This window comes from Rhinatrema bivittatum, chromosome 7, assembly GCF_901001135.1.
Source record: "Rhinatrema bivittatum chromosome 7, aRhiBiv1.1, whole genome shotgun sequence".
NCBI lineage: Eukaryota > Metazoa > Chordata > Amphibia > Gymnophiona > Rhinatrematidae > Rhinatrema > Rhinatrema bivittatum.
This window is the reverse complement of record NC_042621.1, coordinates 78,250,064-78,267,919: the sequence shown is the minus strand read 5'-3', so window position 1 is coordinate 78,267,919 and position 17,856 is coordinate 78,250,064. Positions and strand designations below refer to the sequence as shown.

Genomic DNA, 17,856 nt, shown 5'->3' with positions numbered 1-17,856 from the left:
TAACCGGGGCGAAAGGGAAGCTAATAAACTACTGGGGTTTGGAAGTCCTATCCCTTAACTGGGCAAACTGGGAATCATCTGGGAAAACTACCTATGGCGTTGGTGCGCGTCCCTTATAAAATTCTCCCACTTGCGCACAGTAAAGGTGGCATTTTGTGCACACATGCATGTCCATATAAAATAGGATGACCGCGTGCACAATTTTATAACATGAGTGCAAATACGTGTGTATATTATAAAATGGCTGCATCCCTGGGTGCGAGCATGTGCGCTCGTGCTGTCTTAGACTATGTAAACTGCCATTCAATAGTTTTAAAATGTTAGCTTTAATTTTCTGTATGCATAATACCAATGAAAAATCAGTGAAAAATGACTTCTTGCTGATGATATTACTGAGTAATTCTAATCATCTGAGTATACTGAATACTATGTAACAAGAACAAGGATTGCTTGATATTGTACCATCATAACTATAGTATACAAAACGTTGCATAGATTTAACATGTCTGTGTTAATTATGAGATTATGCTTTGACAGTGTCTTTAAGAGCTAAAAACCCTTCCACCTAGACGTTGACATGGCAGTTTGTTTCTCCACCAATGCTCAACTGATGTCAACTGAATGTGCTTTGCCCTTTTTTGGAAGAATAATGTTTGATGCTGAGTTTTATTATGATTTTCAAACTTCAAATTAAATTTAGAACCATACAAGCCGTCAAAAATATATTTTGAGGAAAAGTATGAGTGCATGTGATTATGCTTTCAGAATGGAATACACAGTCACCTAGTTATGACAGTTTCTTGCATTTGGTTTTCAAACTTTCAAACAAGCAAACAGTGATGTCAATAGTATGTGACATTTTGTTCTATTTTGGAGGACTGGACTATTGTTAACGAATGCATACTCCAAAAATGTATTACAAAGAACATGAGAGTTTTCATTTTAATGGAGAAAATAGATTGGAACTCATATACTAAGGGCAGCAGCAATACTAAACATGTTGTTATTAATATAAAGCTAGATTAATAAACTAGCAAATAACACATAAAGGTTATTTGCAAGACCTGCAATCATATTTTAAATAACAAGATGTCCTGATTATACATAATCCACAGTATTACCATTTTTCATATACTATGCAAACAGGTCATGCCAAGTGTATGGCTGACAGTAATATATACAAACAAAATTAAAGTAATTTTACAAAAACCATGGTGGGAGATTAATATGTTTCAATGACTCTCTCATACATTTTAAATTATGAATTGCTGTCCCTGAGAAATCCCAGTCATGATCAAGACATTGACAGCAGCGTATACAAATCCTTAGGACCAACATGCTCTAAGAATGAAATATTTTCCAGATCAAATGTAGCTGCACAGTACAGTAGAAATTGAGGAGAGGCGTCCTTACGGTGACTTTCAAATTAAAATGAAATGTCTTTTAGCAAGTTACAGAATAGCAGTAATAAAGAGTGGTATCTCATTAGTTTCAAACACAGATTTTTGTGTGAGGCCGTTTGATTATAATTTGATTATCTAACCCTGTAATTAAAGTTTATTGCCAATTTCAGAGCTTACAAGTAAAATGAACTGGTTTTCTTAAAAGCAATATACAATCCATTGGACTTATTGACTTGCGGTTTTGCATTTAAATGGAAAAGTCTGCTATAACATGACAAACAGGTTCACTCTTTGATCATTAATCCTGCTAAGCAATATTCATAAATTCAATTTTGAATCAGTTGGAATACTTTTCTTTTATTAGTTTCTTTGTTATTAAATGAGATTGCTTCTGACTAATATATTTCTGGACTCAAACTGTAGCTCCAAGCTGTTATTCAAATCAAATAACATGCCCCTTACTTGTGCCTAGCACTAATAAATGCCAACTTGTGATACATTTGCTGGAGACTGTCAGGAATATTAAAGCAGGCAATAATGCCACTAATGTCTCATAACTAAGCTGATTTCTAAAGGGCTGAAATCTGTCATTCTAAAAAGGAAAGCTGAGTTTTAAAGCCTTAAGCATCCCTCTAGTCAGTCAAACATTGGTACTGAGGAAATAAATGGCTGAGAAATCGTAATGCAGAACAATAAAATATGTAACTTTTAATGCCACTCTGAGAAGCAGGAGCTGGAGCCCTGATCAACTGACCAGGCAGACACTTGGTTGACTAGAAAACGCTCGTTTTACAGGACCTAGGCTGCATTTATTTTTCATCAGAAGCAGAACTTAAAAAGAGGAGGAGGTATCATCTTCAGCGTGGAGCACAGAACTGGATAAAGTGACAACGGGCCCCAGAGGAAGCCCCCAACCCCTGCGTCCTTCCTCCCTTATCTCCCCTGATTCTGAATTACAACAGCTAAGAAGACTCAATATAGGCTTCGGAGGACTCGACTGGGCAGTGTGCCAATGTAATGCAATAATTAAGCTGCAAAGTGGAATTTTCAAAACACGCAGGTCTATGCCGTGTTAGTGACTCAGAGAGGTGTGAGGGAGGAGGCAGTCACTGTGAGTTATCGTGGCTTGCTGTATTGACATGCCTTCTTCCTCCTTACAGACCTTGGCACAAACCAACTCTGCAAGCTTAGTAGGTCTACAGCAGTGATTACCAGCGACCTGAACCCTATGGCATTACAACTTAATTTAAAAACTGTAATGGAGTAGCACACAGAAACAAAAAAAGCTTGTGTACAGAGGATCCCACTACTATAATAATATAATAAAAGATAGAAATAAACAGATTTCAACATGTTTTTCATTAAGAAAAAAATAAGCCTATAATCTTGTATATAATGTTTAAATTTGCAATTCTCTGAACCTTCTCTGTTATTTCTGCAAACCCATTCACAGTGCAGAAATATAGAAAACTGAATGCAGACATTTTGGCTCTAGTCAGCTCATGCTCTTTATTTGTCTGGCATTGGATCATCCGTCCTGCCGCAGGCCTTGAGAGATGAGCAGATCCTCAACAGCTGACTTACAGCATCCTATAGTAATTCCAAAGTGGAAAGGATGCTGTATTAACTTCCATGCAGGCAAAGAATCAACGATGTGTTTGTTATTACTAGTATTAAAGCCCATGCAAACACAGTGCAGCAACTGTAAAGAAAAGAAATCGAAGAGTTTACTGGCTCAATAGATTTTGGAAGCCAAATTTAAAGTTAATGTTAAATTAATTTTATTGAACTGCTGGCTAAGAGTTAATTACTACTGTCTGGATAGAAATTAAATACTATAAAAGCTAAGTCAAAGACTTTTTTTTTTAACCTTTGAGCTATGTACTAAAATGTATTTATTTATTTAGACATCTAGGGGTCCTGAGCTTACAGTAGGAATGTTACTTGGAAAAATCTATTCACTTGTCTAGTAGGAGCCTAGCAAACATATAGCTCTTATTATATACTGGATTATTCTTATTTCTATAGTAAAATAAATACTGTATGTATGCAAGCAGTTCTCTACTAGGGACAAAACTTTCCTCTGTGCTGTTTTCAATGCCTTCTGTGGTTAAATAGAAATCATTTCCGGCTTACAACTCCTCTCCATGTTTTGACACTCATGGGTTATTGGCGTTTGTGAGCCTGTACCCCCATGCTTATAATGGATAGGAAGCATTGGCCAGTGAGACCAGTTTAAAGCAAGGTTTTGAAAACTGGTTTTCTTTCATGTTCCATTAAATACTTACTGGCAGCTTATCTTGGCCTTTCCCCGACACGTGCAATGCTCTGCCCAGACCACGCCCACTTCCCCACCTCTGCTTCTAAATTTTCAACCTGTGCATGTAGCACAGGCACATGCCGGAGTCTCCAGCCCTGTAACTTTACTTCTGCTATGGATGGCTAGGCTAGTCAGTGGGGCTAACAGGGGGAAAGAGAGGCAAATGAGTTAGTGGTGTTTGCAAGTCCTATCACTAAATTGGGCAAACTGGCGTCGACGATGGTCCCTTATAAAATTCCCCCAATTATGCATGTGCGTAATTGGGGGAATTTATATATGCATGTATGTTATAGAAGGGACGTGTCTTTGGATGCGAGCTCACAAACCCACGTACATGTGCGCCTATGCAACTGTTTCAAAGTTACCATCATACACTACAAAAATGATTATAAGGTATACAAAGCCGTGCTTTATTTCTCTACATTTTCCTTTCTCAACTACATTAGTGATGCAACACGATCATACTAGTGTAAAAAATAAAGAAGTGATATTTTTTTACATGATAATTTTATCATGGGCCAGCAGATCTGCAGAGTTCTTTGGCAGAGTACTAAAAAATTAAGACAATTATTTCCACAGGATCCCTCCCTCCAACATACCCATACAAATGAAGAGATAGCTGAGTGGGAGGGGGGATCCTGTGGAGATGCTGATTTTTTATTTTTTTTTTTAGCATTCTTTATAATTCCATCATAATGAAGACTGCCTTCAGGGAAATCCTACCTCCGCCAAGTATTCTGGCCCTTGACAAGTAGAGATGCCAGCACCATAGGTGTTTTTAAAATGCATAGGCCAGCCTGTGAATTTTATAAACTCTTGTGATGCTAGCATCAACATCAGCTGGGGATCCTTGTGCCAGATGGAATGCATTTGCATGCCACCAAGTGAAAGGGGAGGTTGACACGATATAAATGTGGAAATCCATGTTCAACTGTTGTGCAGCTTAGCTAGTCAGTCAGATAAACTTATTTGGCTACCTTAAGCCTATATATTCAGCAGCTTAGCCATGCCACTGAATATAATCGGCTATCAAAGTTAGCGGGATAAGTTTAGGACAGATGTATGGGCTGACCAGAATTAGCTGGATAAGTTACCCAGCTCCTTCCAGTTACATCCCCGGAATGTGCCTGATTTATTCGGCCAAATTTTATCCAGACAAAAAGTTCTCTGGCTAAGATTTATCCAGATAAGTTCCCAAATAATGCTTCTGAATGAAGTTCTCCTTTCTTTTGTCATGAGTCTTCCTGTCTACTCAACTTCTATATTATATGTGAATGCCTCAAAGTTGATCGAAGTTGATCAAAGTTGAGAATCGAATATAAAAACTCTAACCATAATACACAGTACAATACACAACAGGGAACGCCCTTGCTAAACGACGTTATTCAGAAACACATCTCTCAACACAATACGAGAGCAGCAAACAAATCACAACTAGTCATACCATCAGCCTCAAACGCCAAACTTACCACTGTAAGAAACAGCCTTTTCAATAGCAGGACCCCCACCTCTGGAACTCTCTACCTGAACACCTAAGATTACAAAACACTAAAATATTCAAAAAGGCACTCAAGACATGGCTCTTCAGACAAGCCTTCAAAGACGGAATCGGCTAATCACTCACACCACAAACGACACCGCATACTATTAAGGACAGCTAAATTCTACTACGAATAGTCAAACTCTTTACAACCGACGATAAACACAATCTGTTGCTAAATAAGCTGTTAGCTATAACAATGTTGCATCCATTGTTTTAACCTTTTCTTCTCTGTTGTTATACCAGTTATGTTGTTATACCAGTTGTTTTCTCACCTGTAATTCATTGTTTTACCTGTAAATGGGAGTGAAGGCCTCTAGCTAAACTTCGGTATATAAAAGCGTATAAATAAAATAAATAAAAAATAAAAATCTTTCAAAAAGATCTGGACTATTTTTATCTATGCAACAAGCAAACAGGGTCACTCATCAAAAATCATAAGGGCATTATCGCGGATGTTAGAGCCGTAACACAGGTGATAACACCATAACGCATGCAGTATTTTTTGCATCACATGATGCATATATAAATTCTGAAAATTTAGTCAAAGGGGAGGAGTTTATGAAAATGGGGGATGTTTAGCATTCTGTGCCATAGCGTAACACATTTTATAATGCTGGAAATAACTACACCTTTTTTTCTGACGTTAAGCTGTGTGATATGCCCAAAACGGGATTTGTGATATTTAGCACGCATCCCGATTTGGGCAGGGAGGGAGAGGGATAGGGATGGAGTGGAGTGAAGTAGGTAGAGAGCATCCCAAAACAAGGAAATGCCTGTCTGGGTACTTCACAAGGTGTGAAGTGAAAATATCGTGGATGTGATAAATTTAACATGTGTTGTGGTAAAATACCTATGTGAAACGCTAACCATGCCTCTTTTTGATCGCATTCCTCACTCTAGACAATAAAAACTCTCTATATCACACATTCATACACATTCACACCATACTAAAAACATTTAAAACATGTCTGATAAACATAGTGACCCCTAATACCCTTCATCAATTTTATATCAATACACTGTGAACATGAAATCACATAAATATAACAATAAATTGTTTATTCAATTTTACAAATCTCTCATTATTATTTCCTTAATGCAGTGGATAACCACCACTGCTCGCCTCAATTGGGTCATAGTCCACTATCCATTATTTCTCAGATGTTTTTTTTAAACCGTTGGTTATTTCCTCAACACTGTGAATGCCAACTCTTGCTCACCACAGTGTAATCACACTCAGCTGTCCGACAAAAGATCTTTGTTTCTCCCCTCAATCGGGGCTTCTTCAGGGACTCGTGCAAAATAAACAATTCATCAATCCAAGATATACTGTTCTTCACAGGTTTCTAAAAAATAAAAAAAAACAACCCATAAACATTTCTATCACGGAACATCTAGTAAATAGATACTGATCTAAAGTACAAAACGCCGGTACTATCCGTAGAGGATATGGCGGGCGTTGTGAGAACGGCTTGTACGGGTAAGTCTATCTAGATGTTATTCCGTGATAGAAATGTTTACAGGGTTTTTTTTAATTTTTTTAGAAATCTGTGAAGAACAGTATATCTCGGATTGATGAATTGTTTATTTTGCATGAGTCCCTGAAGAAGCCCCGATTGAGGGGAGAAATAAAGATCTTTTGTCGGACAGCTGAGTGTGATTACACTGTGGCGAGCAAAAGTTGGCGTTCACAGTGTTAAGGAAATAACCAACGGTTTAAAAAAAGCATCTGAGAAATAATGGCTAGTGGACTATGACCCAATTGAGGCGAGCAGTGGTGGTTATCCACTACATTAAGGAAATAATAATGAGAGATTTGTAAAATTGAATAAACAATTTATTGTTATATTTATGGTGAAGGGTATTAGGGGTCACTATGTTTATCAGACATATGTTTTAAATGTTTTTAGTATGGTGTGAATGTGTGATATAGAGTTTTTATTGTCTAGATAGAGTGAGGATTGTGATATGATTCAATAAAGTTTGCACATTACTTGGTATTGTTTAAATATTCTCTGGGTATTATATTATTTAGGTGTGAGGGGATATTGTGATAAATTACCCTGTGTATCATATATCTTTTTGATCGCAGGCACTATTCATGCAAAACTTATAGCAAAATGATGAATCTATGCCAAAGTTAGCAATCTTTAGGAGTCAAAGAAGTCATAAGGTCCAGGCACAACCAATTCTACCTTTTATTTATGATCAAATGAGCTATGAACATAAATATGGCGAAATTAGTGTAACACCTACCAAAGGTGATGATCCATGACCCTGAATAAGCTTAACAAGCCAACCCCTGCCAAACAAAAATCAACTACAATTTTTAAGAGTCAATTTCAAAAGGGGTTTTGCACGCAAAAATGTACTTAGGTAAATACTATTTTATAAATGTCGAGAGCACATATTTTCCATTTTAAATTATATTGTATCTGTTTAAAAGAAGGGGTGGGCTAAGGGCGAGGGTCAGAAGAATGCTTGGTAGTTGCTATTTTGTAAGACATATTTTCATATCTTACTAAACTTATTCAGACACTTTTACACCTGCTATTTGACCCACACAAGTGAAATTGGACTTGTCTGTTGTCTGCAGTTTTTGGGTTGGAGATCTGGGTGAACTGCTGGAGGGTCAGGGTGAACGAGATAAGATTGGGTGAATTAACGAGGTATGGTCAAGCTGGGGATTTCAAATACACACACAAGTATGTATTTTTAAAACAGTATAAGGTGAATTTTAAAAGCCTGGTGTGCATATCAATTAGGGGATGCATGCATAAGTCGGGCTGGCATGCTCTGACCAAATTTTAAAAGCTCCTGCTACACGCACATCTCAAAAGTTTCAAAAACGGGCAGAGCATGGTCTGGGTGAGGCATGGGCTTTCAGGACGTGGCCAAGAGATGGGCACGTAAATACTTGCGCGCCTGACTGCACGTCCAGGACCAGTGACTCTTATGTTTACTTTTGCTAGTGATGAAGTATAAGTTAAAAAATAAACAGAGCCATTTCTCAGGGGTTAAAAGAATCTGTGGTAACTGGTGGGAGTAGAGACTATTAAACTAGAGGACCTAGCTGTTAACTGGACAAACTGGTGAAACTGGCAATGGCAAGGACACCTGCCCCTTTTAAATTCCCCAACTTAAGCAGTAGAAGAGGGGTTTATGCACCTAGGCACGTGCCCACTTAAAATTGGGCGCACATATGCACACGGTCAGGCTATTTTATAATATGCATGCATTTATGCTAACAAGTTATAAAATGGACACGTATCTAGGCATGTACCGAACACAACATACCAAAGAGCGCCCTTGCACCAGTTTGAAAGTTACTGTCCCTATGCATATACTTTATAAAATGCTTGCTTCTGCACCTAAAATATTCGCATGTATATTTGGAAATTCAGTAAGGTATGTCTTCTTGCATTGAAAATATTCATACATACTGAAACATGTGCATGTATTTTTGAAGCAGAACTAACCAGTATTTTATAAATTACTAGCAGAAATCTCTGCGAGTCCACTTAAATGCGCGTAAATACTGTACTGTGGATAGGTTTGAAAGTTAGGCTCCCTGGAAGAAAATACACTGAGCAGTGGGTATTTTATGCAAGTACCAATCAATAATTCTTAAGTTAGTGGTAGAAGATTCAATTACATTATACAGATAAAGAATCTTGGTTTAAAAAAAAAAATATATATATATATATATATATAATTTGTCATTTTATATTTTATGAATATTTATGCAAGTTGCCTAGAGCCTGGCACCAGGTGACTAATAAATAAATAGGGGAAAGGGAAAATGCCATTTTAGTCAGAAAATTAAAACTAAAGAATAGCAGCTCTGTGTATTCTTGTGGATGTTAGATATTGCCCACTGAGACTTTAATTAGCGTTATTCTATTAGATCAATCTGTACCTCTAGATTTTTTTGTCCAAATTAGAGACCTGCCCAATGACTAATAGATGCAATACAATACTCTCCTCCACTTAGACACTCGCACTACCCCTCCTCCATGCCAAAGCTTCTTTTTCATTGTGCATCCTGCCTGTCTGTCTTGATTAAACTCCAAAGAGTAGAGACTCTATTATATGTCTGGTATGTGCTATACAAATGTTTACTAACAACAATAATAATGTGCTTCAATGTAGGAAGAACCTTGCGTCGTTTGCTCCACAGCTTTACCACTCTCAAGGGTACCACAGAAGCAAAACTCCTAACTCCCTGAGGGAGGGAGCAGGCTGCCCTCTGCAGAACTCCCTACTAGTAGCTCAGACATAACCACTGAGCTATTTTCTGGAGTGTTTAGCCAATGAAAAGTCAGAAAACCGATCCCAGCATCCAGCCCTGGCCCCTTTAGATTGATAATAGAGGTTATCACTCATTTCTAACCTCCAACAGGCTGCAGGCTCATGGCATTACATACTGGATGGCAAATACTGATCTAGTGGTTCCCAAACATGAATCTGTTCCCTGCATTCTGCTTTGCTCATACCATAATACTACAAGGGTTCCCTGCCCGTGTTTAATATGTATGAGGAGACCAGTTGAATTGGAAATTAATATAAAGCTAAGCCTATTAAAAATGGTAAGGATAAACATAAAACGGTAAGACTAATTAGACATAAATACAGCTTAGCTATTCAATTAGTATCTTTACAGTACTTATTCCTGCAAGTTACAGTCTAAAGCTCTGATACTACCAAAGCTGCTGTAATATACCTTCACTGTGAAGCATTTTCCCTGCTATGATCAATTCTTTGGTTTTCTTTCGTAGAAAACATTAAATCATATACATTTTTTTTAATTCTTTATTTATAGCTTTTTATAAGTTTACAAAACCAAAACATTAGTTCATAACAGAAACAAGTATCATACTTGATCAATTTCAAGAAACATAGTTTACACTAATTCAAATTAGAAAATATGATAGCTTATACTTCAATGATTCTAGAACAAGGCTGAAAGAAAATTAAGGGAGTTACTTGTTTCCTATTATATTTAAGGATAAACCAAAGATAAAGCGGCACAAGACAAACCTACTTCTTTAACCTATGAACCCTGCTAATTGCTCTGGGGTAAAGAAGATGTTGCATTCATCTCGCTTTTTAACTAAACATTTACAAGGAAAACGTAATAAAAAAGAATAACCTAATGCAATAACTTCTTGACGTAAATTCAAGAAACTCTTCCGTCTCTGCTGGGTTGCTAAGGCCAAATCAGGAAATATTTTAATATTTAAATCATGAAATTTTATGGGATATTTCCTGAAGTAGACTTTCATTATTTTATTCACTTCCAAATTTGTCACAAGAGATATCAATAATGTTCCCTTATCTATAACTAGCAACTCATATACATTTAAACACTTCTAATTGTGTTTTTATGTAAATAGTGAACATTTATATTAGTACAGTAGTGGCTAAGAGGGTCATTTTATAAATACCCACATAGGACTTACATCTGCAGACCTTAGCTAAATATTCAAAGCAGACCTGTGCACATGAATCCACTTTGAAAATGTGTGGATTTGCTGGCTACGCATGCAGAAGTGCACATAAAGGCACAACTGCTCCTGAGCCACTCTGACTTTGTGCGAGTAGATTTATGAGCATCCTTTCCAAAATGTGAAGAGTTTTCGGGACCCCCGAGAACACCTACTTCCAATGTGAGTACAAGCATGTGTGAACTCAGGTTTTACACATAATTTACATACATGACCCCTGGGCTGATTTTCAAAGCTCAATGTATGTAAATCGCACATTGAAAAACAGCCCTTAAAGGCCTGCAAAATCTCCAGTAAAAACTGTATTTAGAGATGGCTCTGTCTACACCCCCAGATGAACTCCAGCTGAGTAGCTTCAGGGTTTCACTAGACACCTCTGATATGTTGTGAGGCCAAAGGATAAGAGCTTTTAGCACCCAGCTAGTGTGTAAAATCCCGAACTGCCTTAATGCACTAATAAAATGTCTTGGGACCAAAAAGTACTTGTTTTGATTTAAAATTGAAAGCATTAACTTTCATATCTTTTTTACTGTGTTCTTTTACTGCCAAACTCAGCTGAACTTTCATGAATATTAGAATACATTGTGGTTTCATGAAGTTGGGGGTTTTTTTTAGCTGCTTTGCAGTTGGTTTGTCTCGCTGTGCATTAAAGAACTTTGATTCACAATCATATGGTGCAGATCTTTCTTAACGAATTATATAGACCATAATAATATGCCATTATAACAGCACTGCTGTAGCTAATATTTTATTTTTCTAAAATCACAAGATGAATGATTAGTGACATGCATTTCAGCTTGCAAGAGACCATCATTAATCGATTTAGATATCTGTTCCTTCACTCCTCACCCTCTTCCACCCTCCAAGGTTCCGGTAACCCTTGTTCATTTAACTCACCTCCTCTCTTATCTCTATCAGTAGCCCCCTAGCTACATTTAAGTTAATGTGTATTTCCCTTGTTCGATGTAAATCGATATGATATGACATGTGTCATGAATGTCAGTATAGAAAAGCATTAAATAAATAAATAATAAAATCATTACTTGGGAATGAATTCAAATGGTTTAAATAACAGAGCGAATCATCTAAAGTGTCAATTGTAGCCCAGTGAGTTGCATGTTTGTTTATTTACATATTTATTTTTTATTTACCATCTTTAACTGAATCCAGCCTCAATGCAGTCTGCAACCCATCTCACAAATATATTAAATAAACAAATTAATGATAAAACAGAATGAGGGTAATTCTATAACAGCCCATGCACAGAAAGTAGATTTTAAAAGGTCCGCGTGCATGTTATAAAATACAGGGTTGGCGCGTGCAAGGCTGCGCAAAATCGGCAGCCTGCATGCACCAAGCCGTGCAGCCATCCTCCGTTACCTCCGAGGCCGCTCCGAAATCGGAGCGGCCTCGGAGGGAACTTTCCTTCTGCCCCCCCACCTTCCCCTATGTAACCCACCCCCCAGCCTTAACTAATTCCCCCCTACCTTTATTTTACAAGTCACGCCTGCCCGAGGCAGGCGTGACTTGCACGCGCCGGCAGGCTGCTGGCCTGCCATGTTCTGGTCTGGGGATGGTCTGGAGGCTGCGGCCACCCCCCCCCCCCCATAACACCCCTGGGCCAGAACCATGCCCGCGGCCCCGCCCCCATAATGCCCCTGATGACGCGCCGGCCGTGACACCCCCCCCCCCCCCCACACACACACACACACACACAGCTTTTCGGGGGTTACACGTGTATCTTAACAAGGATTGGCTGGTTTGTAAATTGTGTAAAACTTTAATATGGTGAGGTGTGGGGAGGGGCCCATCCTAGTGAGTTTTGCCTAGGGCCTCATAGGGACTCATCTTCTAAAGTATCACAGGCCTATGATACTTTAGGGAATGAGGGGCAGGGGGCTGAAACGGGAGGTGGGCCTGTGCTAGCTGGCAGTGATCACACCATCACGGTGCGATCGCTGCCGATTTGTCACCCAATAGCGCCACCATAGAAGGTGTAGCTATTGGGCGCTAACTCTGACGCAAAAAGGGCCTTACCTTTTCGTCGTCTGCGGCATCGGCCCTGGTGACGCCCCGAGTCCTACTCTTCCGGGGCCAACTCTGCCCCCATTTTGGTATCGCACGAGATAAGGGACGTTTCACATGCGAAACGTCAGTTATCACGTGCCATCCATTTAGAAAATAAAGCCCATAAAGGCTTAAAATGGCCCTGCATATGTGCACTCTTGGTAGCAGGTGTAAATGTGTACACATATGTTTATGTTGAAAATATGCTCGTAAATAGTTTCCCTGTCGTTGGGAGCACGTCTTTCAAATACACATAAAATTGCTTCCGTGCCTACTTTTACACATTTTTTAAAAGCCCATGTATGCATGTAAAACTACATTTTAAACACGTCGATCCTTTGAAAAAATTACTCCCAATCTGATTATATTTCACCATGAAAACAGCAGTCATTCCAAAATCAGAACTATCAATATTCTCACATCTAAATTGATCCATAAGTTCAAGGAGCTTTACTTTTTCCCCAGAATTTTAGATAATTTAGATCTAAATGTATTTCTAATGGGACAGAATCCCTAAGAATGATGCATAACATTGCAAGGCCATATGCTTTCTTACTGCTAACCTCAGAGCTGGATCTGGCACTACTGAGAGTACTTACTGAGCAGATAGCAGCTCTCTAGATAGTTGACAGTAACAGATAGCTAAGTATCCTGGGACAGAGAAATCGAGGTATTTAAAGACTAATGAAATAATCTTGAATTGAACTCCTTGTTCAATGGGGAAGCCCATGTATGTTCTGTATTAGGAAAAAATAAAGGTTGTTTCTAGTCAAATGTGAAACTCCAGCAAAATCCTATTCTTCCATTTACAGAGAGCATCCTTATATTCATGTAAAAATTTAGTTCAGTGCATGCAGACATATTCCATTGGATAAAGAGTTTCAGACTTTCGATTCCATCACCAATAAAGCCATAACAAGATGCAACTGAAGAATGATTTTTAGTTAAGTCCAACACCAGCTCTAAACTTTTGCACACTTGGAAAGTGCAGAACATATGTAAGATGCTCATGTCTTTCTTGTTTGATACAGAATGTGAGTTTGATTGTATTTCTTGCAATTTCACCTAAAGTCCTATTGGCATTTCTTCTTATTTCTGTGTAATAAGATTGGCTGTTACTTTTGATGATTGATGACACTCATCTTCTCCTTATATCAACGGACTGTGTTTTGAGCAGTCCCCTGCATGAGCTCAGTAAGTGCATATATTGCCAGCTCAACTTCATCTTGTTATAGGGTATTATTGGTTTTCAAACATTCAAAGCTTGTGTTTATATCCTGTAGTTCTTTATAGTGACCATATGTTAACAGTTATTTCATTTTTAGTTAGTAAAATGCATCATTTCTGTTATGTGATTGCTTGCTATGTATATATATTCTAAAGTAACTTTTCATTATAACTTAACATTTAAATAAGTAATCATAGACCAAAAAGCATGCATCTATGTTGAAGATTAAAAAACAAAAAACTGTGGGCTCATTTATACAAGCTGCCCTTTGATCTGCCAACCTGGATGATTTCTTCCATTCTCTGGGGAGAAAATCTTCAGTGCTTCATGTTTTTATATGAGATTTGTATGCTTTTTACTAAATAGTTACCCCTACTGTGTAGATAAAACGTCCCTCGAAATTCTTTAATGAATGGTTGTATCAGGAAATCATCACTGAAGCGTTTACTATGTTATCTGATATAATTTGATTTTTCCTTTCTTTCTGTCTCTGTTAGCTCTTGTAAAACAACTCGGGTAAGCGTTCTTGGTTAATGATGCTCTAACTGTTCAAATGATACCCTGTGTTCTCGGTTCATTTACTAATTGGATGAGCTGTTCCAGTGATGGCTGTGTGTTGTGACAAGCCTGAGACTAATTGGTGCATTGGAATTTATAACTGAGGTAATGTCATCATTTGTAAAGTTTCTTTAACCTTTGGTTAAAGTGGTTCCAGGGGCTGCCTCAGGGTCATTATATAAAGGAAAGAAATGTATATTTTTAATTGTGATCAACATGTAAATTCAATGCTTTAAAATTATATGGGTTTTTTTTTTAAAAGCTTACAGAGGTGTGATTGCTAATAAGAAAAGCAAATTGTCATGGATCTGTCGGTTAGTAATACAATAATGATTCCAAATGAGTTTAGCTGCAAACTGGTTAAAAAGAAGCTAAAATCATTTATTTAAAAAATGTATAGGTCACAATTATCCCAAGTCTTAAGTCGCTTACAAAACTTCTAATTTTACTCAACGTATCCTCAGCCTTTGATACAGATAATCATAATTTACTGCTTGGTCACTTGGGGGCACTGTCCATTGCCTCTGTTCACTACTCCTGGTTTTCATCTTTCCTCTCTAATCGTTTCTACCATATTATGATTAGTGATATCTCATCTGTTTTGTACCTGTTAACCACAGGTGCCCTGCAGATGTCTTCACTATCTGCTACCTTCTCCTTTGTTCTGTGCTTTCCAGTCTGGCTGATCCTATAAGCTGTATGCGGATGATATAAAGGGTTTTTTCCCCATTGCTTCCACATTTGATTTCACTTTTAAAAAGCAGTCTGTTTGCCTAGCAAAGATTAGGGCATTGTTGTATGAAACAAATTAGTGCTTAATGTTAAGAAAACTGAAATTCTGTTTTTATCTTTCATTGTGCCTGATGACATTCCTATGTATTTGATGGACATTCCATCCCATTCAACTTACTACCCATGACTAAGTGTTCTAGTTGATTCCTCTCTGTCAATGTGTCCATATATCATAAGAACAAGAAAATGCCATACTGGGTCAGACCAAGGGTCCATCAAGCCCAGCATCCCGTTTCCAACAGTGGCCAATCCAGGCCATAAGAACCTGGCAAGTACCAATGGTTCAATCATCCTACAATAAGCTTCATCTCGTGCACTCATTGAAACCCTATCTTTACGATTCTGATTTTGCACTGTCGCATAATCTCTTATTTTGTCTTTACTTGACTGTTGTGATGTTATATTCTTGGGTCTACCAAACTGTTATTTACATGTATTGCATCTAATTCAAAATTCTGCTGCACTGTTAATTTCTGGGTTCTTGCTGTGTGGCCATTTCTCATCTGTTTTGACCGACTTACATTGGCTGCCATTGGAGTGGGTGAAGTTTAAAACTCTTACTTTGATTTTAAAGGCTCTTCATGAGCTCACTCTGCCTTGTATTACCACAATAGTTTGGAGATACCATCCATTTCATTGCTTTTGTCCTTCCTCCCAGCACCTATTAGAAATTCCTCCTTTAAAACAAATCCTTTTGGTTGAGTTCCAAAAGTGAATCTTTAATATAGCTAGTCATGCTCTATAGAACAGTCTTCCTGAGGAGATTAAAACTGAGAACTATTTGCTTTGATTTAAAGAAGCATTTATTTTTTGCTCTGGAATTCCCTGTCTGATCTTTATTTAGATTTACTGGTTTGGATTTTCTGTGACTGTTCAGAAAGTAAGCAGCTTGAAATTTGTTTAAATATGTTTGTTATATAATGTTTTGATTTGCCTTATTGTTGTTGTTTGATCAATTTGTTTTAGCTTTTTTATGTTATTATATCTTTTTATTATGGATATTTGTTATCTGCTGAGATTTGTGGATCAATGGAATACAAATCGCTTAAATAAAATACATACTTGTAGCACTGTCATTTTGACATTTTTAGCCGACATTGTCGAGCCATTAATCAATCTTGTTAATACTTATTTATTTATTTGTTTTAAGTCTTTTCTATACCGTCGTTAAGGTGGGTACCGTCACAACGGTTTACATAAAGGCACATAAAAGTAATGCTATTATAATCTTTCATTTTACATAGGTGCCATAAGGTTCGGTAACAGTTTTTAAACAAGATTAATTAGAAGAGTGTAAAACATGTCCAGTTCAATTTCTATAGCAGTTTGAGTACAGGACTCATTCTATAATTGTAACTTTATCCTTTACTGCAGGGTTCACTTAAAACTGCACACTTAGTGATTACTGTTGTGTGTGCGGGTGCTCTTTGATTGTACCTTGCGCTTCTTTGGCTTACAAAACTCACAAGGTAAAAATAAGGAAAGTCTATCTAACCCTCTGTATATAGCAATAGCAAAACCCAATCACAGAGGTAAATTACATTTCACCACATATGTTCATCAAAATGTTTTTTATTACATACATTTTTATTACATACATTTTATACAAAACACTCTGAGGGTAACCACTAGACAGTCATTTCTCAACCAGTATATTCGAGTGAATTATGAAGTCTGTCACATTGGTACAATTCCTCTGGATTCTCAAAAATTGTGAAAAAGATAAACTATTTTTGAGGTGAAAAGGGTGGTGACTGGAATATTGCAAAAATGTATTTGTCTGGTTTTTTTTTTTAAACAAAGTTGTAAACAACCTCCCATCTTCACCTTTTTGTACTAATAAATCCAGGAAAGGAATCCATTGAAAATCAAAACTGATGGAGAACTGAATAGATTCTTCACAAGTGTTAATCCACCAAATGAACCGCAAAAGATCTTCTTCAGTGCCCAACCACAGAATAAAAATGTCATCTATATATCTATTCCACATTCCAATGCACTCTGTGAAAAGTGAACAATAAACCCAATCATGCTCAAATTTGTTCATATATAAATTAGCCAATGACGGTGCCATGGTGGCACCCATGGCTGTTCCGGAAATTTGTTGATAGAATGAACCTTCAAAAATAATTATTTTATTTGTCAATGCCATCCTAGTCAATCCCATTATGCATTCAGTAGGTACCACATGAGGATTTGGTCTCATGGCCAAGGTCTCTCTAATAATATCTAAAGACGCTTCTTGCAGAATAGATGTGTAAAAAGATTTAATGTCCATAGTAACCAAAAAATATGAACTACAATCTATACAATGCTTGAAGATTTACAGCCTGAACAGGTGAAACAAGCCATTATTGTCTGATGTTTCAGAACAAGCACTATTGGAATTGGAGTAATGCTGAATGACATTCAATTAATATTACCAATTGATGATACAA

The 17,856-nt window shown here is 37.4% G+C and overlaps 1 long non-coding RNA gene across 2 annotated transcripts in view; it reads right to left on the bottom strand.

Moving 5' to 3' along the window:
• Positions 1–330: 330 nt before the first annotated feature.
• LOC115095194 overlaps positions 331–17,856 on the bottom strand; it is a 38,703-nt gene continuing 21,177 nt past the window's right edge. Inside the window, exons 2-3 of one of the 2 annotated variants that reach the window (XR_003857716.1) lie at positions 6,487–6,612; positions 331–3,105 (exon numbers count right to left, since the gene is read on the bottom strand). This is a non-coding gene — a long non-coding RNA (uncharacterized LOC115095194). Of the gene's footprint in view, positions 3,106–6,299; positions 6,613–17,856 lie in introns of those variants that run through there. The other variant, XR_003857715.1, reaches the window with a different exon arrangement.